The sequence below is a fragment of the Saimiri boliviensis genome, chromosome 7 (assembly GCF_048565385.1).
Source record: "Saimiri boliviensis isolate mSaiBol1 chromosome 7, mSaiBol1.pri, whole genome shotgun sequence".
NCBI lineage: Eukaryota > Metazoa > Chordata > Mammalia > Primates > Cebidae > Saimiri > Saimiri boliviensis.
In genome coordinates, this window is record NC_133455.1 from 48430482 (window position 1) to 48454457 (window position 23976).

At 35.1% G+C, this 23976-nt stretch overlaps 1 non-coding gene across 1 annotated transcript; it reads left to right on the forward strand.

Moving 5' to 3' along the window:
* The first annotated feature begins 23044 nt into the window (after window positions 1-23044).
* LOC120365189 (small nucleolar RNA SNORA3/SNORA45 family) lies at window positions 23045-23173 on the forward strand. Its single transcript, XR_005580197.1, has one exon. It is a non-coding gene; the product is annotated as a small nucleolar RNA SNORA3/SNORA45 family (small nucleolar RNA).
* Window positions 23174-23976: the final 803 nt, after the last annotated feature.

A 23976-nucleotide genomic window follows, 5' to 3' on the forward strand; every position in this document is an offset into this window, starting at 1 on the left:
AACTGGAAGCATTCCCTTTGAAATCTGGCACTAGACAAGGATGCCCTCTCTCACCACTCCTATTCAATATAGTACTGGAAGTTCTAGCCAGAGCAATCAGGCAAGAAAAAGAAATAAAGGGTATTCAAATTGGAAAGGAGGAAATCAAATTGTCTCTATTTGCAGATGACATGATTGTATATCTGGAAGACCCCATCATCTCAGCCCAAAATCTCCTGAAACTGATAAACAACTTCAGCAAAGTCTCAGGATACAAAATCAACGTGCAAAATTCACAAGCATTCCTGTACACCAGTAATAGACTTCAAGAGAGCCAAATCAAGAACGAACTGCCATTCACAATTGCTACAAAGAGAATAAAGTACCTAGGAATACAACTAACAAGGAACGTAAAGGACCTCTTCAAGGAGAACTACAAGCCATTGCTCAATGAGATAAGAGAGGATACAAACAGATGGAGAAACATTCCATGTTCATGGTTAGGAAGAATCAACATTGTGAAAATGGCCATACTGCCCAAAGTAATTTACAGATTCAACGCTATTCCCATCAAGCTACCAATGACCTTCTTCACAGAACTGGAAAAAAACACCTTAAACTTCATATGGAACCAAAAGAGAGCCCGCATAGCCAAGTCAACTCTAAGCAAAAAGAACAAAGCAGGAGGCATCACGCTACCGGACTTCAAACTATACTACAAGGCTACAGTAATCAAAACAGCATGGTACTGGTACCAAAACAGAGATATAGACCAATGGAACAGAACAGAGGCCTCACAGGAAATACAACATACCCACAACCATCTGATCTTCGACAAACCTGACAAAAACAAGCAATGGGGAAAGGACTCCCTGTTTAATAAATGGTGTTGGGAAAACTGGCTAGCCATGTGCAGAAAGCAGAAACAGGACCCCTTCCTGACACCTTACACCAAAATTAACTCCAGATGGATTAAAGACTTAAACATCAGACCTAACACCATAAAAACCTTAGAGGAAAATCTAGGCAAAACCATTCAGGACATAGGTGTAGGCAAGGACTTCATGACCAAAACGCCAAAAGCAATGGCAACAAAAGCCAAAATAGACAAATGGGACCTAATCAAACTCCACAGCTTCTGCACGGCAAAAGAAACAGTCAGTAGAGTGAATCGGCAACCAACAGAATGGGAAAACATTTTTGCAGCCTACCCATCTGACAAGGGGCTGATATCCAGAATCTACAAAGAACTAAAGCAGATCTACAAGAAAAAAACAAACAAGCCCATTCAAAAATGGGCAAAGGACATGAACAGATACTTTACAAAAGAAGACATACAGGAGGCCAACAAACATATGAAAAAATGCTCATCATCACTGGTCATCAGAGAAATGCAAATCAAAACCACACTGAGATACCATCTCACACCAGTTAGAATGGCGATCATTAAAAAATCGGGAAACAACAGATGCTGGAGAGGATGTGGAGAAATAGGAACACTTCACTGTTGGTGGGAATGTAAATTAATTCAACCATTGTGGAAGACAGTGTGGCGATTCCTCAAGGACCTAAAAATAGAAATCCCATTTGACCTAGCAATCCCATTACTGGGTATATATCCAAAGGATTATAAATCATTCTACTACAAGGACACGTGCACACGAATGTTCATTGCAGCACTGTTTACAATAGCAAAGACCTGGAACCAACCCAAATGCCCAACGATGATAGACTGGATAGGGAAAATGTGGTACATATACACCATGGAATATTACGCAGCCATCAAAAAGGATGAGTTCACGTCCTTTGTAGGAACATGGATGAACCTGGAAACCATCATTCTCAGCAAACTGACACAAGAGCAGAAAATCAAACACCGTATATTCTCGCTCATAGGCGGGTGTTGAACAATGAGAACACAAGGACACAGGGAGGGGAGCACTACACACTGGGGTCCGTTGGGGGGAAATGGGGGAGGGGCGGGGGGTGGGGAGGTGGGAAGAGATAGCATGGGGAGAAATGACAGATACAGGTGAGGGGACGGAAGGCAGCAAACCACACTGCCATGTGTGTACCTATGCAACAATCTTGCATGTTCATCACATGTACCCCGAAACCTAAAATGCAATGCAATAAAATAAAATAAAATAAAATAAAATAAAAAGAATAGATACGGTAAATTTATTTTGAGATTTTATTTAAATTAATTTTAATATTGATAATAAACTAATACAAAAGTAAAATTTGGCCTTCTCTTTTGAACAAAAATTTTATAAAGTTTTGGTAAGACTACTGTTGTAAGATATTTTGGTGTACCTTTTGCGTATTCTCCTAGAAATTGAAACAAGAATTAAGAAGAATAAACTGTTTCTGTCTAACATCTCAGATCTTTTAACTGTTTAGAAAACTGAGTCTCTTTTATGAACCAGTACAGGTTTTTGTTTTTTAAATTTTTTAAATTATCACTTTGCTTAAATGAATTATTATTGTTTTATAGTGACCCGTGATCCTGTTTTGGTCAAATGTTTTAAACCTTTGACATATTTGACAGGCTTCTCAATATCTTTGAGATGTTATGGAGGGCCCCTGAAACACCCAAAGGAGTGGTAACCAGCATGATTCGACATATTAAATTACATGAGAAACAATGTCAAATAAAATACGATGTTTAACCTTCATTTTAACGTCTATTATTAGTATATGTTGCAAAATTGTATGAGGTTACTAAAGTCTAATATGTCTGAGTATATGCTATTAATCATAATTATGGTTATTATGTTAAGTTATTGTAAACTACAGATATAAACAAAATTTCTCATCATTGTGTCTTTAACTGTGGCTATTTAAAGTCATTTCCACAGTTAATTGCTTAATTCTGATGCAGTTTCTAAAAACTGCAGAAGCATGTAAAACCCCAGAAAGTAGTGTCTTTAAGGAAGTTCATGAAAGAATTGACAGAACCATAAGAAGCACTCTTGAATAGAGGTTTCTGTTTACTTTAGAATCATGCCATCTGGAGTGGTTAAGAATTCCTAGAACTTTAATGAAGAGACTGATAGGTTTATAAAACTGCTAACCCAAGAAGAACAAAAATTAATTGAATACCGAAAATATACTTTATCAGATCTTCATACTGAATCAACATATACTGAAATTGTTTAGATATACAATTTGAATGAACTACATGATCTAAGTCAAATTAATTAATATAACCTATTAGCTCTCAGTGTCATGCACCTAACTTGGAGAAACAACTGCTATTCAAGAGGACAAAAGTCCAATGTTAAGCACGGACTTACGGAGAACCAGGAAAGCCGCTCTCTCCTACCTGAATCTTTAAAGCTTTTGTTGTTAAAAATTCTACATTACATGACATCATAGAAAAGGTAAGATTATCCAAATTTTATATATCTATATATATTTATATATATATAGAGAGATATAGATATATATAGATATGTGTGTGTGTAATGACTTCTAAATTGCTAAAATAGTTTATGACCAATGTTTGGTTTGTCAAATTCACGTTTTGGGAAAACAATCAAAACCTCAGATACATGCTACTACCCGATGAGCCATTTTAACATTGTTTAGAGGAATTTTATTTAATTGTCATGTTCAATGCATGTTTTCTGGTTGAGTAAAATGTTTCCCATACAAGTGGGCTGGCATGATAACCACAGTTCGTTATGCCACAGCGTTTTTTCACCAGGTAAAGAAAGCTTTTCATGGTTCACTAACTGAGGACAATTAACCCCTTCACAGTCTAGACCCTGGAGATTGGATCTTTTGTGAACATTAGAGAAGACTGGTCTTGTCATTCACAGTACAGCAAAACTTTGAGACTTTGAACCTTGGGTTCATAATCTCACAACTCAAAAGGTTCCCTCTGCACTCTTAGAACTGTGCAGCCATTGGAAATCTTAAGGTAAAGCTCACCAGGGAAGTTTTTCTTCAGAAGGAGATGGCATCCTTGATATGGACAGCTTTAACTTGATATTATGAATCAAGACTTCTCTACTATCATGAGACTTATCTTTCTTTCTTTCTTTTTTTTTTTTTTTTTTCTGTGCTTATGGCTTTATGAACAATAGAAGTGAAAAGAGGTTCTGTTGTTTGTGGAAAAAACTGTGGCCAGCCCTTTACGTGCATAAAGCTTTTTCTTGATAGATGGAAGATGAAGGCTCAATTCAGGCAAGGAATTTTAATGGCACGTACATTGATTCATAATCAATCTGTCAGAAATAGAACACTGGTCCACTTCTCTGAATCTACATCATGGGTTAAAGAGAGCATTGCCAGGAGGCCTCCACTCTTCTAGAAGGGCATTTTTGTTGGGTCTTTTTTTCACATGGTTTAGAGTAAATAAGGTGATGATTAGAAATGTATCCCTCATAATAGTCTCTGTAGCAGATTCTACTGTAAGGGTTATGGTTACACAACAGACTTTGAATTCTTTTCTGAAAGTTATGCTAAATAATATAATTGCTCTAGATTTCTGAGTGGCTAAAAGGAAATATCTGTGTGGCTGCTGGCACTTCTTGTTGTCCATGGAGAAACACATCGCCTTGGTTATTATAGAGATTCAATTTTGGGGAATTAAGGAAGAGACTGCTTGGTTACAACGAGTAGACTCTTAATCTAGCTCATTCTTTGATTTATTTGATATTAATTGGTTTGGTTTATGGGGAGCATGGCTAAGGTGAAGACTCCAAACTCGTGGTGTTATCCTGATACTCATAATAGTAGTCTCCCTGGTGTACTGTATTCTTTCAGAAGTTCTTAGTGTTTGCATGCAGCCATCTGTAGAATGTCAAATGTTTTCCTGTCAACTGGAATGACATGAGCTAAAAGAAATGTGTGACCATAAGGGCATTGTAACCTATGAGTGACATGCTGAAACTGGAAAACCAAAATGATGGTAACTGAGAATGGCACTAAGGCCCCAAGTTTTGGTCACACTCTTTCCTAAGTGAGAACCTGACCCAAAGGGGGGCATTTTTAAACAAAGTTGTGAGAGGCCATTGTTTTAGACTGAGCTTATGCACTAGACCCCAACTGACCAGACCAAACCTTAATGGAGTCTTTGTAATCAAACTAAGACTTTAAGGAAACACATAGATCCTAGAACAACCAGGTTTTGTTTTTCCCTCCTGTAACCAGGAAATTCCTTTATTTCACTCTAAACACTACAGGAAAATACCTGAAGTCCTTTTTCTGACCTTGGGAAACACACTGTTCTGCTGTTTTCCAGTGGGTTTTAAGACCAAATAGGTTAATTTACAATGGTGATGGTGAAATCAATAAATTAAAGTTTTGGTCATCCTCTAATGGATAGTCATTCCATCTACTTCAGAATTGTTTAATCAAGTTTAGTTAGCCCAAAGCTGCCTCCTTACATGGATTAACTTCACTCTAAAGGTTTCTCTGTACATCATGAACTATGAACTCTATGGAGTTGTAAACAAACTGTGTATCCCACTCCCATGGCAGTCACTGGGTTTTGGCCAATCAAAGATGGTCAACTGTTTATTCAAATAAGGCTAACACCTAGTTATAGTGGGCATAGGCAACCTCTTGTCACAAATATAGTTTACATTTTTAGGTGCAGAAACAGCTGGAAGTTTTCTACAATGAAATATTAATACATTTAATCTTCCATAATAAAGATTAAATGTCAAAATTTTAAGTCAAATTAACAATACTTGGGGCTATAAAAACCAACCTACAAACATCAAAATTTTTTTAATCTTTTTCGTAAAAATGTTATAAATAGAAATAACTCTGTGATGGTAGATACAAAGTAAGAATGTTGATTTTTAATTTTATAGTAATTCATGTAAATAAGGACAATTTTTTAGCTTTATCTAAATGAATCTAAAGACTAGTTAAATGTTTTATTTTTCAACAACTTGTGCCTCTATCCTCCATTTGTTTCAAAGTTGCTTGAAAAGTGACAAACTGAAGGACATAAAAATGTTTTATTACACGTTATGGAGGAGAGAATTATCAATTTTTACAGAAGAATCTAAGGCTGACAGTGACAAATCTGATTGTACAAAACTGTAACTTCAGTTAATCAGTTGAGTGTAGACTTACACGCAGGTCTCTTTTTTCTTTCCTGATAGTGATAAGAGAAATAACTACTTGATGCTATTCATTTAGTACAAACACTAATACAAAGGCACCAACAGGTTAATAATAGTATTCATATCAGCAGTTCTTTAAAATTACATTTATATTATTTTCCATTTAATGCTTCCAAAATACAATATCAATTTGAGTTTTTGGTTTCAATTTAAATAAATAATGGCAGTTTTTAATCCCAATGTAGAAAGTTTACATAATTTTATTTCACATTTTAGATAACACATTTTTTTTTCCTCTGAACGCTAGATTTGATAACTGAGCTGAGGACTAATGAACTGATTAAACTCAGATAATTTATGTGTTGAAGCTGAAATCCCAGCTAAAAAGTAGACTGTAAGACTTCATTCTACTCCTCCACCTTTATTCAAAGTACAGAACAATTTTTACTTAGCTCAGTTTGACAGACTGTCCCATCTCGGAAACAGGTGTTTCAAGGTCAGAGCTAAGGATTGCTGGCAGAAATATGAGGGAAAGCCCACAGAACACCAGCCAGTATGCATTTGGCTTCGATCCCTCAGTTTCACCACCACAAATTTCATTCACTGGTAATATTTTAAAGATGAAGTTATTACTGCCTCTTTAAATCTTTATAAATGATTCAAGTAAGTTTATTTCCTCTCCTTTGCTATTTTACACTTTTGCATTGCAAATGGGGATTTCTGCTAGGTGAACAGTCTTTCAAACCACATCAATCACTGATTCAATCTACTGACATTAAAAAAATTCATTTATGACATATTCTTGGCAGGTTTTCTGGTCTCAGTTAAAAGTAGTCATACTACTTAAAAATGGCTTTTAAAACATAACTCTACCTAGAAATGTAACATTTCTTTTTTCATTGTTTTTCATTTTTTAAAATTATACTTTAAGTTCTGGGATACACGTGCAGAACGTGTAGTTTTTTACATACGTATACAGGTACCATGGTGATTTGCTGCACTCATCGACCTGTCAGCTACATTAGGTATTTCTCCTAATGCTATCCCTCTCCTAGCCCCCACCCCAAAGCAGGCCCCAGTGTGTGATGTTCCTCTCCCTGTGCCTATGTGTTCTCATTGTTCAACACCCACTTATGAGTGAGAACATGTGGTGTTTGGTTTTCTGTCCCTTTATGGGTTTGCTGAGAATGATGGTTTCCACCTTCATCCATGTCCCTGCAAAGGACATTAACTCATCTTTTCTTATGTTTGCATAGTATTTCATGGTGTCTATGTGCCACATTTTCTTTATTCAGTCTATCACTGATGGGTATTTGGATTGGTTCCAAGTATTTGCTATTGTAAGCAGTGCTGCAATAAACATACATGTGCATGTGTCTTTATAGTAGAATAATTTATAATCCCTTGGTATATATCTAGTAATGAGATAGCTGGGTCAAATGGAATTTCTGGTTGTAGATTCTTGACGAATCGCCACACTGTCTTCCACAATGGTTGAACTAATTTACACTCTCACCAACAGTGTAAAAGTGTTCCTATTTCTCCACATCCTCCCCAGCATCTACTGTTTCCTGACTTTTTCATGATCCCCATTCTAACTGGCACGAGATGGTATCTCATTGTGGTTTTGATTTACATTTCTTTAATGACTAGTGATGAGGAGCTTCTTTTCATATGTATGTTGGCCATATAAATGTCTTCTTTTGAGAAGTGTCTGTTCATATCTTTTGCCCACTTGTAGATTCTGGATAATAACCCTTTGTCATAAAGATTGCAAAAATTTTCTCTCATTCTGTAGGTTGCCTGTTCACTCTGATGATAGTTTCTTTTGCTGTACAGAAGCTCTTTCGTGTAATTAGATCCCATTTGTCAATTGTGACTTCTGTTGCCATTGCTGAGGGTGTTTTAGTCATGAAGTCTTTGCCCATGCTTATGTCCTGAATGGTATTGCCTAAGTTTTCTTCTAGGGTTTTTATTGTTTTAGGTGTTACATTTAAGTCTCCAATCCATATTGAGTTAATTTTTGTATAAATGTAAGGAAGGAGTCCAGTTTCAGTTTTCTGCATATGGCTAGCCAGTTTTCCCAGCACCATTTATTAAATACGGAATACTTTCCCTGTTGCTTTTGTCAGGTTTGTCAAATGTCAGAGAGTTGTAGACATATGGTGTTATTTCTGAGGCATCTATTCTGTTCCATTGCTCTATACATCTGTTTTGGTATCAGCACCATGCTGTTTGGTACCAGTACCATGCCTTGTAATATATTTTGAAGTCAGGTAATGTGATGCCTCCAGCTTTGTTTGTTTTGCTTAGAATTATCTTAGCTATATGGGCTCTTTTTTGGCTCCATATGACATTTAATTTTTTTTTTTTTCTAATTCTGTGAAGAAGGTCAATGGTAGATTGATGGGGATAGGACTGAATCTACAAATTATTTTGGGCAGTATGGCCATTTTCATGATATTAATTCTTCCTATACATGAGCTTGGAATATTTTTTCATTTGTTTGTGTCCTCTCTTATTTCCTTTAGCAGTGGTTTATAGTTCTCTTAGAAGAGGTCCTTCAAATCCCTTGTAAGTTATAATCCTATGTATTTTATTCTCTTTGTAGTAGTTGTGAATGGGAGTTCACTCATGATTTGGCTCTCTATTATTGGTGTATAAGAATGCTTGTGATTTTTGCACATTGATTTTGTATCCTGACACTTTGGTGAAGTTGCTTATCAGCTCATGAGGATTTGGGGCTGAAATGATGGGTTTTTCTAAATATACAATCATGTAATCTCCAAACAGAGACAATTTGATTTTCTTTCTTCCTATTCGAATACTCTTTATATCTTTCTTCTGCCTAATTGCCCTGGTCAAAACTTCTTCTTCTTCTTCTTCTTTTTTATTGCATTTTAGGTTTTGGGGTACATGTGAAGAACATGCAAGATTGTTGCATAGGTACACACATGGCAGTGTGGTTTGCTGCCTTCCTTCCCCTCACCTGTGTCTGTCATTTTTCCCCATGCTATTTCTTCCCACCTCTTCAAACCGCTCCCTCCCCCATTTCCCACCAACGGACCCCAGTGTGTAGTGCTCCTCTCCCTGTGTCCATGTGTTCTCATTGTTCAACACCCACCTATGAGTGAGAACATGTGGTGTTTGATTTTCTGCTCTTGTGTCAGTTTGCTGAGAATGATGGTTTCCAGGTTCATCCATGTCCCTACAAAGGATGCAAACTCATAGTTTTTGATGGCTGCATAATATTCCATGGTGTATATGTACCACATTTTCCCTATCCAATCAATCATCAATGGGCATTTGGGTTGGTTCCAGGTCTTTGCTATTGCAAACAGTGCTGCAATGAACATTCGTGTCCATGTGTCCTTATAGTGGAATGATTTATAATCCTTTGGCTATATACCCAGTAATGGGATTGCTGGCTTAAATGGGATTTCTATTTTTAGGTCATTGAGGAATCACCACACTGTCTTCCACAATGGTTGAATTAATTTACACTCCCACCAACAGTGTAAAAGTGTTCCTATTTCTCCACATCCTCTCCAGCATCTGTTGTCTCCAGATTTTTTAATGATCGCCATTCTAACTGGTGTGAGATAATATCTCAATGTGGTTTTGATTTGCATTTCTCTAATGACCAGTGATGATGAGCATTTTTTCATATGTTTGTTGGCCTCCTGTATGTCTTCTTTTGTAATGTGTCTGTTCATATCCTTCGCCCATTTTTGAATGAGCTTGTTTGTTTTTTTTCTTGTAGATCTGTTTTAGTTCTTTGTAAATTCTGGATATCAGCCCCTTGTCAGATGGGTAGACTGCAAAAATTTTTTCCCATTCTGTTGGTTGCCTATCACCCTACTGATTGTTTCTTTTGCCATGCAGAAGCTGAACAGGACTGCAAGGAAGAGCACAGGGCAGCTGGGAGGAGCCCACAGCAGCTTGCAAAGCCTCTGCAGGCAGACATTAGCTAGGTGGGCTGCTAGCTGGGTGGGGCAGACCTGAAAGAAAAATCAAAAAGGGCAGTAGCACAACAGAAACTCATAAAGCCCTAACTCCCCGGGACACAGCAACTGGTAACAAAAAGCGGTTTATGAGTTCAGCTGCAGCAGACCTAAACGTACCTGCCCAGCAGCTCTGAATGAACAACGGAGCTCACAGCTCAGGACTTAAGCCTCAGTAAAATATAGACTGTCACCTCAAGTAGCTCCCTGACCCCCATAGATCCAAAGAGTCACCTCATAAAGGAGAGAATGGACTGACAGTTGGCGAGCATCCTTCTGGGATAAAGATAGTGGAAGAGGAAACGGGTAGCAACCCTTACTGTTCTGCAGCTGCTGCAGGTGATCCCCAGGCAAGCAGGGCCTGGAGAGGGCCTCAGCAGTCCTACAGCAGAGGAGCCATACTGTTAGAAGGAAATCTTAAAAAAAAAGAAGAAGAAGAAGAAGAAGTAACTTCAGCATCCACGAACTAGAAGCTCACTCAGAGACCCAATCTGAAAGACAGTAACTACAAAGACAACAGGTTGATAAACCCACCAAAATGGAAGAAACCAGCACAAAAAGGATGAAAACTCCCGAAACCAGAACACCTCTCCTACTAAAAGGGATCACAACTCCTCACCAGCAAGGAAACCAGACCGGATGGAGAAGGAGTGTGATGAAATGACAGAATCAGACTTCAGAAGGTGGGTAGTAAGAAACTACAGTGAGCTAAAAGAACATGTTCTAACCACATGCAAAGAAACTAGGAACCTTGAAAAAAGATTGGACAAAATGTTAAGGAGAATGGACAACATAGAGAGGAATATAAGTGAATTGATGGAGCTGAAAAACACAACACGAGTACTTCGCAAAGCATGCACAAGTTTGAACAGCCGAATTGACCAAGCAGAAGAAAGGATATCAGAGGTCGAAGATCAACTCAATGAAATAAAAAGAGAAGGTCAAGACTTCTAATACTATGTTGAATTTGAGTGGTGAGAGAGGGCATCCTTGTGCCAATTTTCAACGGGAATGCTTTCAGCTTTTGCCCTTTCAGTATGATATTGGCATAAAGAACTTTTATTATTTTGAGATACATTCCATTAATACCTAGTTTATTGAGAGATTTTAGCCTGAAAGGGGTGTTAATTTTATCAAAGGCCTTTTCTTCATCTATTGAAATAATCATTTGGTCTTTGTCATTGATTCTGATTATGTGATGGATTATGTTTATTGATTTAAGTATGTTGAACCAGTCTTGCATCCCAGGGATGAAGCAGATTTGATCATGGTGGAAAAGTTTTTTGATATGCTGCTGGATTATGTTTACCAGTATTTTATAGAGGATTTTCACAAAAATATTCATCATGGATGTTGGCCTGAAAATTTATTTTTATTGTGTCTTGGCCAGATTTTAATATGAGGATGATGCTGGCCTCATAAAATGAGTTAGGGAGGTGTCCCTCTTTTTCTATCATTTGGAATACTTTGAGAAAGAATGGTACCAGATCCTCTTTGTACCTCTGTTATAATTTGGCTGTGAATTTGTCTGGTCCTGGTTTTTGTTTGTTTGTTTGTTTTTGTTTTGTTTTTCTGGTGGGTAGGCTATTGAATACTGCCTCAATTTCAGAACTTGTTATTGGTCTATTCAGGGATTCAACTTCTTCCTAGTTTAGTCTTAGGAGAGTCTATGTGTCCAGAATTTTTTTTCCTTTTTTTCTAGATTTTCTAGTTTATTTGGGTAGAGGTGTTTATTCTGTTTTCTGATGGTAGTTTGTATTTCTGTGGGATCCACGGTTATATCCCCTTTATCATTTTTTATTGCACGTATTTGATTCTTCTCTCTTTTCTTCTTTATTATTCTCACTAGTGGTCTATCTATTCTGTTAATCTTTTCAAAACAAATAGCTCCTGGATTCATTCATTTTTTTGAAGGTTTTTTCTTGTCTCTATCTCCTTCAGTTCTGCTCTGATCTTAGTTATTTCTTGTCTTCTGGTAGCTTTTGAATTGATTTGCTCTTGCTTCTCCAGTTCTTTTAATTGTGATGTTATGGTGTTGATTTTAAATCTTTCCAGCTTTCTCCTGTGAGCATTCAGTGCTATAAATTTTACTCTAAATACTGCTTTGGTTGTGTTCCAGAGATTCTGGTACATTCTGTCTTTGTTCTCATTGGTTTCAAAGAACTTATTTATTTCTGCCTTAATTTCATTATTTACCCAGTAGTCATTTAGGAGCAGGTTGTTTGGTTTCCATGTAGTTGTGTAGTTTTTATTGAATTTTCATTTTGTCATTTTTTGAAGCAAGCAACATTTTTTTAGAACCAGGTCAAAATATTAAATTGTCCAAGTAAGATTTAAGAATGATAATAGTGACTTTTAATTGCCATGGTCATTCCCTATCAAGAATTTTAAAACAAGAAAACTACAGTTTTTTTTTTCTTATTTTTACACATAGACAAATTTCTCATAAACTTTTTCAGGAAGTTGAATTGAAGAAGTAAATATAGAGGTGGTGGAAGCAGACAATGAGCATGTAAACATTTTTTCTGAAATAAATTTTGGATGTAGAGGTGATACAGGCAGACAGGTTAGCCCTGAAATTGAGAAAAGAATACAAAAGTGGGCCTATGGTATTAAACAGGAATCTTTTATTGATCTGCCTTTTTTTTATTATTATTATTTTTTTTGAGCAGGCAGTGTGCCCTGAGCTTCACTTCTAGGTTGTGTGCAAATTATTTATATTTAAGTATTTATATTTACTCATACCCACTTCATTTACAGGCAAATAAAGAGGCAGGCTATCCAGAAATTTCTAGGAAAGCTGTGGTAACTTCTGGGTTGTTGCTAAGGGAGAGTGGAGTAACTTACTTGTCATTGCCATGAAATTTATGAACCTTCATGACACTAATGGGAGTGTCTTATGGTAATGAGTAATGAGGGCCACTTGGGATCACATTTCTCACCTTCTGCTGATTTTGGCTGGTTTCTTTTTCCATATTGTATCTGGACCAGTTTCTGTTTTGGTCAACAGGGTTGTGACCAGAAAACAAATCCTGCCAGTATTAGATATACTTTTCAATGATTATTATATAAAAAACCAAAACTATCCTAAGTATAGAAACATGAAAATATGTTTTATTTATTTATTTATTTTATAAAAAAAAATCCAACTTTTCTTTTAGGTCCAGGGAGTATACGTGCAGGTTTGTTACATGGGTATATTCTGTGATGCTAAGATTTAGAGAATGATCCCAAAACCCAGGTAGTGAGTATAGTACCAGTTAAGTTTTGAAACCTTGCCCCCTACCTGCCTTCACCACTAGTAGTCCGCAATGTCTATCGTTCATATATTTAAGCCCATGAGTGCCTATTGTTGCTCTCACTTGTAAGTGAGAATGTGTAGTACGTGGTTTCCTGTTCCTTTGCTAATTTGCTAAGGGTAATGGCCTCCAGCTGTACGCATGTTTCTGCAGAGGAAATAATATTTTTTATGGTTTCATAGTATTCTATGGTGTGTATATGAATCACATTTTCTATATCCAATCCATTGTTGATGGGCAGGTAGGTTGAGTCCATGTCTTTGCTATTCTGAATAGTGCTATGATAAACATATGAGTGCATGTGTCTTTTGGGTGGAGCACTTTATTTACTTTTGGATATATTTTCAGTAATGTAATTGCTGGATTAAATGGTAGCACTATTTTGAGTTGTTTGAGAAATCTAAAAACTGCTTTCCATAGTGGCTAAACTAATTTACATTTGTATCAACAGTGTATTAGCATTCTCTCCTACACAGCCTTGTAAACATCTGCTGCTTTTTGACTTTTTATTAATAGCCATTCTGACTGGTGTGAAATGTTATCTCATGAGAGTATTGATTTGCTTTTCTCTGATGATTAGTTATGTGGATTTTTTTTTTTTCATGTTTGTTGGCTCTTGTATGTCTTCGTTTGAAAAGTGACTTCTCATGTCCTTTGCATGTTTTTTAATGTGGTTATTTGTTTTATGTCCATTGAATTGTCTCAATTCTTTATAGATTCTGGATATTAGGCCTTTGTTGAATGCATAGTCTTCAAATATTTTATTTCATTCTGTAGGTTATATGTTTACATTGTTGTTAGATATTTTTCCTGTGCTGAAGCTCTTTAATGAAGTCCCATTTGTGGTTCTTGGTTTCATTGCAATTGCTTTTGTCATCTTTGTCGTGAATCTTTTCCCAGGACTATGGTCAGAATAGTGTTTCCTAGGTTTTCTTCTAGGGTATTTATAGTTTCAGTGTTTGTGGTTAAATGTTTAATCTGAGACAAAGGGTGGAACAAGATGGCCAATTAGACGGTTCCACTGATTGGTACTCCTATAAGGTCACAAAATTAACAACTATCTGCACAAAAAGACACCTTCATTAGAACCAAAAGTCAGGTGAGCTCTCATAGTACCTGGTTTTACCTACATATCACTGAAAGTGTCATTGAAGAAGGTAGGAAAGACAGTCTTGAATTGCTAACATCATCCTTCCACCATCCCCTGGCAGCAGCCATGTGTCGCTGGGAGAAAATCTGTGCACTTTGGGTAGAGAGAGTAAACACTGGGAGAAAATCTGTGCACTTTGGGTAGAGAGAGTAAAACAACTCTGATATATTACATTGAACTCAGTGTTGTCTTGTCAACAGCAAAAAGCAAAATTGAGCTGAACTGAGCTGATATCCATCCATGTGGGGATCACTTAAACAAGCTCTATTCAAAGAGGAATCACTCATACCAGTGGCCAGAATGTGAATTCTGGTAGGCCTCACCACCCTGGGCTCATATACTCTGGGACTCTGCATAACTTAAGAAGAAGTCTAAGACTCAAAGACTGCAAGTCCTAGGTGAACCCTACTACTGACTTCGCTTAGAACCAGTGGCCTTAAAGAGTATGTGGCCTACTAAGAAACCAACCAGGGTGGCTAAGACAATGCTTGCACCACTCCTACCCCAAACTCAGGCTTCACAGCTTGTGGCTCCAAAAAAACCAACAAAACATAACAAAACACCTTCCTTCTTCTTGAGGAGAGAAGACTAAAGAGGACTTTGTCTTTTAGTTGGACATCAGCTTAGTTACAGTAGGAGAGGGTACCATGCAGAGTTGTGAGGCTCCCTTCAGATGACATTTCTAGACATACCCTGGGCCAGAATGGAACTTAGGGTCATGAAGGGCATGAGCCATCACCTGTTGACTAGAGAGCCCTTGATCTCTGAATAATCTGCAGCAATACCCAGGTGGTATGTAATGGGTCTTGGGTGAGAATCTGAGACTTTTTGGCCTCAGGCGAGACTTAGCATACTCCCAGCTGTGTTGGCTATAAGTAGACACTCTTTCTGCTTGAGAAAAGTGAAGGGAAATGTAAAGGGGATGTCATCTTGCACCTTAGGTACCATCTCAACCACAGGGGCAAGAGTACCAAGCAGGTTCTTGGGCTCCCTGATTCTAGGCCTTGGCTTTTGGATAGCATTTCTGGACCTTCTCTTGACCAGAGGGGAGCCCAATGCCCTGAATGTTGAGTCCCAGGCCAGGCAGTGTTCACCACAAGCCGAATGAGGATCCCTTGGGACTGAAGGGAATGTTGGTAGTAGCCTGGCATTACTTACCATGGGGCTTCTCTTCCTGTGGAATGGGGAGGGAGGAGAGGGAAGGGCTGTGTCTTATGGTTTGAGTGCTCACTCAGCCACAGTACAATAGAAAAACAAGAAAACAAGGTAGACATGTAAGGTTTTTTCTAGTCCCTGGCTCCCAGAAAGCACTTCTGGACGTGCCAGAGTCCTGGAGGAACTCATTGCCCTGAAGGTATAGAATTTTATTACCTGTGAAGATAGTTTGACTTTCTCTTATCGTATTTGGATGACTTTTATTTATTACTCTTGACTGGTTGCTCTGGATAAGACTTGTAGTACTATTTTCAATAGGAGTGGTAGGAAGAAGCATCTTTGTACTGTGCCAGTTCTCAAAGGAAATGCTTTCAGCTTTTACCTTTTTGGTATAATGTTGGTGGTGGGGAAGGCGGAGTTTATCATAGGAGACTTTTTAAAATTTTAAGGCGTGTTTCTTTGACGCCTAGTTTATTGAGGGTTTTTAACAAGAAGGAATCAAATTTTATTGAATGCCTTTTCTGCTTCTATTGAGATAGTCATGCGATTTTTTTGTTTGTTTGTTTTAATACTATGTAATAAATGACATTTATTGATTTGTGTATATTGGACCAACCTTGTATCCCAGGAATAAAGTCTATTTGATTGTGGTGGATTGGCTTTCTGATGTGCTACTGGATACAGTTTGCTTGTATTTTGTTGAGGAATTTTACACGTATGTTCATCAGAGATATTGGCCCAAAGTTTGCTTTTCTCACTATGTCTGCCAGGTTTTGATATCAGCATGATGCTGGCATCATACAATGAGTTAGAGAGGAATTACTTTTTCTCAGTTTTTTGGAATAGTTTTGGTAGAATTGTATCAGCTGTTCTTCATACGTCTGCTAGAATTTGGCTGTGAATCCATCTGATCCAGGGCTTTTTCTGGTTGGTAAGCTTTTTATAACTGACTCAATTTTGGAACTTATTGGTCTATTCAGGGTTTCAACTTATTCCTGGTTCAAATTTGGGAGTTATGTGTTTGCAGGAGTTTATCCATATCTTCTGTATTTTTTAGTTTATGTGAATAGATATGTTCATAATAGTCTCTGTTTTTATTGTTGTTGTTGTTGTTGTTGTTTGTTTTTTGCATTTCTGTGGGATGAGTGTTAACATCCCCTTTGCCAATTCTGTTTGTGTTCATTTGGATCTTTTCTCTTTGTTTCTTTATTATTCTAGCTTGCAGGCTATAAATCCGATTTATCCTTTCAAATGACCACTTTTGGTTCTGTTGATATTTCATATGATTTTTCCTGCCTTTTTTGTTTTGTTTTGTTTTGTTTGTTTGTCTTCAGTTTAGCTCTGATTTTGGTTATTCTTTTCTGCTAGCTTTTGTATTTGTTTGCTATTGTTTTCTAGTTTTTCTGGGTGTGATGTTAGGTTGTTAATTTCAGATCTTACTAACTTTTTGAGGTGGACATTTAGTGTTATAAACTTTCCTCTTAAAAGTGCTTTAGCTGTGTTGCAGAATTTTACCTTTGCTCTCATAAGTTTCAAAGATTTCTTAATTTCTGCCTGAATTTTATTGTTTACCCAAAAGTCATTCAGCAACTAGATTTTTAATTTTAATGTAAATTTTATGGTTTTGAGGTATCTCCTTGGTATTGATTTCTATTTTTATTGTCTTGTTCTGAGAGTGTGGCTGTATTCACTTCTAGTTTCTGATTTACCTCATAATTTTTTTTCTCTGCACAGTGGATGATAACAAGTATTCTATTTAATTTGCAATATTTGGGGATTTTCTAGGTACACTAAAAAATAGATTTCTGCTACTGTCCCATTTTGATAACATACTTTGTATGATTTAAATATTTTTTTAAAAATTTTTGAGGCATGTTTTATAATTCATTATATACTCACCTTAATAAGTGTTCCACGTACGGTGTGCAAGACTATGTGTTTTGCAGTTGTTGTGAGAGTTAAGTATTATATATGACAGTTACGATTAATGCTTCAAGTGCATACATTCTTATGAAGTTTTATCAATATTTGGGAGAATGGTGCTGAAACCTGTAAATGTTAAATGTGTGTGTGTGTGTGTGTGTGTGTGTGTGTATGCAGTATCTATATGAACATATATATTCATACTTATACTGAGAGAAAGAGAAAGAGTGAGAAAATAAAAGATTGAAGAAGAATTAATATATGCTAAGAGATTTGAACTTTTTTATTTCTGAGTTTATGAAATCTACTGAGGAAAGTTTCATATTATTTATTTATTTATTGGATGGGAAAAATTGTTTCATAATGAAAAGTAATTATCTTTATTACTTTTGACGTTACCCAGTGAATACATCTTTTTAAAACAAATTTTTATTTCCATCAGTTATTAGGGAGCAGGCAGTGTTTGGTTATATGAGTAAGTTCTTTGGTAGTGATTTATAAGATTTTCGTGCATCCATCATATGCTGCACCCTATTTGTAGTCGTTTTTATCCCTCACCCTCTTCTCACCCTTTCCCTGAGTCCCCAAACTCCATTGTGTAATTCTTATGCCTCTGCATCCTCAAAGCTTAGATCCCACTTATGAGTGAGAGCATATGATGTTTGGTTTTCCATTCATGAGTTTCTTCACTTAGAATAATAATCTTCAGTTTCATTCAGGTAGCTACAAATGCCATTACATTATTCCTTTTTATGGCTGAGTAGTATTCTATTGTGTATGTGTGTGTGTGTGTGTGTATACACACACACACACACACACATACACAATAGAATACTATAGATATATAGACACTATATATATACACACACACATATGTATATATATATGTAATCTAATGTGTGTATATATATTCTATTGTGTGTGTATATATTCTACTGTGCATATATATTCTCTCTCTGTATATTCTATTGTACATATATTCATCTGTATATATATACTCTGTGTATATTACAGTTTCTTTATCCACTCATTGATTGATGGACATTTGGGTTGGTTCCACATTTTTGCAATTGTGAATTGTGCTGCTATATACATGCATGTGCAAGTATATTTTTTGTTTTCTCAAACTAAGTGCTCTTGAAAATTGATTTTCATGAAAAATTAAAAATTTTAACGTAAAATTTTAGCCTGAACCAATGATTAATGTTTGAAAACTAAATCTTTTTTAGAATGTGGTCACTTTGATTTTGTTATTATTCTGTTAATTTTCATAAAGTTTAGTTTTAGGTAATTCTAAAATTTTAATGTATGTTTACACTAACATTTTATTTAATATTGTAACTGATATATTTTTATATGTGATATATTCCAGCTTTGTCATTTTTAATTTGAATATTCTTGTTCTTTTGTCTTTCATAAAGTGCCTATTGTATTTTAGCCAGACTCTGATTTCTACATTAATTTTATTAAAATTAATTGTGAGGTTTTGTTTCTTTTATTTTTCCAGTTCAATTTTTATTTTTCTTAAGTTACATTCCAAAACTTGTGGTCAGGTTGGTTATTCTGTTGGTTTTCTGGCATAATAATCTTAAAACAGGGTTGGTCTCATTTTGGCATACTAAAAATCATTTAGCAAAGCATTAAGTCAATGAAAACTAAAAAAGTTTTAGTTTTCAAACATTAATCATTGGTTCAGGCTGAGATTTTACGTTAAAATTTTTAGTTTTTCATGAAAATCAGTTTTCAAGAGCACTTAGCTTGAGAAAATAAAAAATATACTTGCACATGCATGTATATAGCTCCAAGATAGTTAGAAAGTCACTATTTAATTATAATTCTCATTCCAGTAGTAAAAATATTAATAAAGTTAATGCAGTTTTATTTCTAGTAATACATACATATTTTATTTAGATATACATGTTTTTTTAACTAACAGATTAACTAGAAAATTACAGTCTACATTAATAGAATATAACTACTAACTTGGCAATAATTCCTATATCTTGTGGTTATGAATCTGGTCTCCATCATCTTTATCCTACCCTGTTCTCTCTGACAGCTTGTAATACAAGATAGATTCAACAGCCCTTTTTCAACCTTTGGAATGTTTTTCCAAGTGTAGGTACCAGCATCTAAGTCTATCTCCCCAGCAAATTCTGCCCAGTATTTGATTAATCGTTTGTCTCCCAGGTTGATTAGTCAGTCTCTGATACAGGCACGTCTCATATTATCATGTTATTTTTATGGCATCCTAATTATTAATTTTTTCCTTTTTTTATACAACCTATTTTTTATTTATACTGATGGACAAATAATTACCTTAATTAATTTGGTTTGACATTTTGTCAAGACCTCTATGTACTTCATAAACTTTCAGCAGTATGAAAAATTTGTATTGTGAGACCATGGCTAGTATAAAAAGCTTTTATGTGTATGCTTAAATCAAGTAAACAAGAAGAACCATTATTGCCTAGGATATTGAGATGGATTATGAATTGCAATAGAAAAATATTTCTCTACCTATGAAAAATTAGATTTAAACTTCATTGTTTTATGTATCTATGTAATGTACATAGATACATATGCTGTATTGTATATCATATATAAATGTAAAACATATGTATAAAAAGTACATATTAGTTCACACAAAAAATTGGAAAATATAAAGAAAATATTAATATTTTTAGTACTTGAATCTAATCCTGTTTTAACTCTTAATAGAAGTGTGGCATTGGGAAAATAATCCCTTATAATATTAAAATTGATATGATACTAGTACATTTCTTATATAACTACTAAGAGGCATACATTTATATTTTTATATTTCTGCACTCAAATAACAATTATTAAAATTTCTTTTTAAACATTTCTGTCATTAAAAATTATATTTTTATTATATTAGGACAAATCCAAGATGAATTAAGTTAGTTTCTCCTTTATATATTTTCTGTTTTTTATAGTTTCTGTTTCTTATAGTTTCTTTTTCTTATACATGCTAAGGTCTTTCATAGAATCTATTAAATTATTTGTTGTATCAATTGTTGGCAAAGATTATATCTTTTAAACTTCTATTGTTTAATAAAAAGCTTAAATTTTTTAAGTATGTGATAATTTATTCTTACATATATATTTATGTGTGTGTGTGCTCACATTTATTTCAATTCTTTCCTTAGATAGAATTTACAGTTGATTTGTTACATATTTTACATATAACCATAATTTTTGCTGCATTAAATATAAAACATCAATACAGTGATATTGCTAATTAAAATATAAATAATTAAATTTAAGCTAAGTTTAATGATTAATAACTTGGTGCTAAGACCAGTATAGACAAATATGTTAATAAAGGAGAATAGAACCTAAAATGATTTATGGAAGAATAGCCTAAATTTAAAGTGGTATTTTATGAAATAAACAAATAACAAATATATTTTAAAATTACAAAACATATTTTAAACGTTGGCCATGTAATAGCACAAACTTAATTTCATGACATTCTTTCTTTTCCTTTCTCCATGTTCAGTTTCCACATTCAGATTCTTTACTTTGGGGAACAGATTGCAAAACGGAAAAAGAGTAAATGAGATTAAATATGCAGGCCATGTTATAGTCATGTAGTTAATCTTAACAAGCTTTGAATTTGCTATATTGGCAATAAGCAAAAAAAGGATGCTTCTAACTGAGAATGTTTAGAAATATTACTGATGAAAGATGGACTGTTTAATAACTATGTCAATTATTGTTAAAATATTTTAAACTATTTTGTGTTTGTTTCCTTACTTTATTTAAATAGGTCTCTACATTTATTTGTGTGTTATGTATTCCTGTAAGTATTATTTTGCTTTTTATATTCTTGTGTTATACATTAAGGGGAAATACCTACTATCTCATCAGTAAAAAGCCACATAATATCCTAGAAAATAACTTGAAATCCAACTCTATATTTTATTCATTATGGCTTTCTATAATAACTATGTCCTACAGAAGTTTCTGTGATAAAAGGAGTGTTCTGTATCTTCCCTGTCCAGTACAGTAGTCACTAGCCATATGTGATGACTACTGAACATTTGTAATGTGGTTAACATGACTGAGGGCCTGAGTTTTAATTGTTTTTATTTTAATTAATTTTAATTTCAGTGGTCACTTGTGGATTGTTCTATTGTGAAAATATCTATCTGGATTGCTGCAACATTACTTCTACATTTCTTTTTCTTACTGTTCTGATATTTTGTATGCATCATCCCTAATTTGATATTTGGCAAATTCATAACTGTAATCTAGGCATTATAATTGTCAATTATAATGATCACTTATTTCTGCATATATCAGTTAAAAGGAAGCCAGGCACATATACATTGATATGAAATTACTGTTAATATAGAACAATGTCCTCAGTGAAATATTAAGAAATAAGAACAAGCTGCTCAACAGTATAAATAGTAGAATTTTATTTCTGTAAAGAGTAAGTGTTTATGTGCATCTGTGTTTGTGTTTCTGTATTTCTGTGTGGTTTCCAACACATTTTAAAGAATTATTTTTAAAAAGTCACCTGTTGTCAGTGTTTGCTGCTGGAAAGTTTGTAATAGAACGTAATATGATTTCTGCCTCCTGGTATCTTGACTTTGTGTAATGCCCTCCTCTTAAGTGTGGTTGGGACCTGTGACTTGTTTCTAACCAACAGAATTTAATAAAGGTGATGAGATATATGTGATTATGTTACTCTTTATAATAGCATATAAAAGGTCCTGTCTGTTTTATCCATAATTATAGCAACTAAACACACCATACTGCAGTGCATTTTGGAGGTTCTCAGTTTATTGAAAGACTGAATAAATAACAAGTGCTGTTTACCAAATAAATGTCATTGAAAATTTTTAGCTTTTAGCCTTGTGAAGAGACTGTTTTCCTCGATGACTTTAAAGAATCAAGCTGCTATGTTGTTGGCTTTTCTTTGGGGTGGACCACATGTCAAAAACGTGAAGGCACCATCTAGCCACAGTCAGCAAATAACTGGGGCAGGCATGCAGGTGTTCTACAATAAACTATAAGTTACCACAAACCTTGTGATCTTAAGAACAGATCGCAAAATGGAAAAAGAGTAGATGAGTCTAAACACGCAGGACATGCTATAATCATGTATTTAAGCTTAACAAGCTTTGAATTTGCCGTATTGGCAACAGGTCAAAATAGGAGGCTTTTAGCTGAGAATGTTTACGCATATTACTAATGAAAGATAAAGAATGTTTAATAACTATATCAAGCAAGAGGGAGAACTACCATCTGCAAAAATAATAGTTAGATACTTGGGAATCTTAATGTGGAGATTGAATATGAAGAAAAGAAAAGAAAGAATCTTATGAAATTAAATTTGGGCTATTATATGAACAAATATACAGAATAAACAATCAAATTACAGAATAAACAATCAAAACCTAATTTCGAGCTGACACTACAGTAACATGCTGACACAGCTCCTGTCCTGGAGTGCTAGAGTTCTTGATGTATCTACGGGTCTTAATTCACTAGCAGGGGCAATCAGTGACTGTGTTAGTACTCAGATCTAAAACATGGCCTACCTAGATACCAGGAGGTGTGGCATGGTAGGCATCTTTCCTCATACCCATCAGGGAGTTGGGTATAAGAAATCATAAAGTAAATAGGCTAATGAATTTAAATATGCAAAAGTGAATATATTCTGTACATAGTAAGGCAGTAGTCAAGCAAAATATATTTTATCATGTATAACCAAAATAGAATTAGTGTCCATGAAATGTGCCAATAAATATAAAACATTTTTAAGTCTATAACAACCAATAAGCACTTCACAAATGTTATTTATAATTATTATTATTTTATGAACATATAAAGAGCTTCTTAATGTCATAAGAAAATAATCTAAGAAGCATCAGCTTTATATAAAAGTGGGCAAATAATACGAATAGCAATTTGCAAAAAGAAAAGCAAAATGTCTAGTAAGTATGTTCCAATCTCATCAGTAATCAGGGAACTACAGATATCATTTATATCTAGTAGAATGGCAAAAATTAAAACAGCTTCATTTTATTTTATTGAGACAGGGTCATATTCTGTCCCCTAGGCTGGAGTTAAAGGGTATGACCATAGCTAACTTTAGCACAGAACTCCATGTGATTCTCCTGCCTGCCTCAGCCTCCCAAGTAGCTAGGACTACAGGAACATGCCACTGTGGCTGGCTATTTTTTTTTTTTAATTTTAATTTTTATTTTTTTTAAGAGATAGGGATCTCACTATGTTGCCCAGGCTGGTCTTGAACTCCTGGCCTCAAGCAATTCTTCTGGCTCAGTCTTCCAAAGTGCTAAGATTAAAGGGTGTGAGCCACCATGCCCGGAAAAACA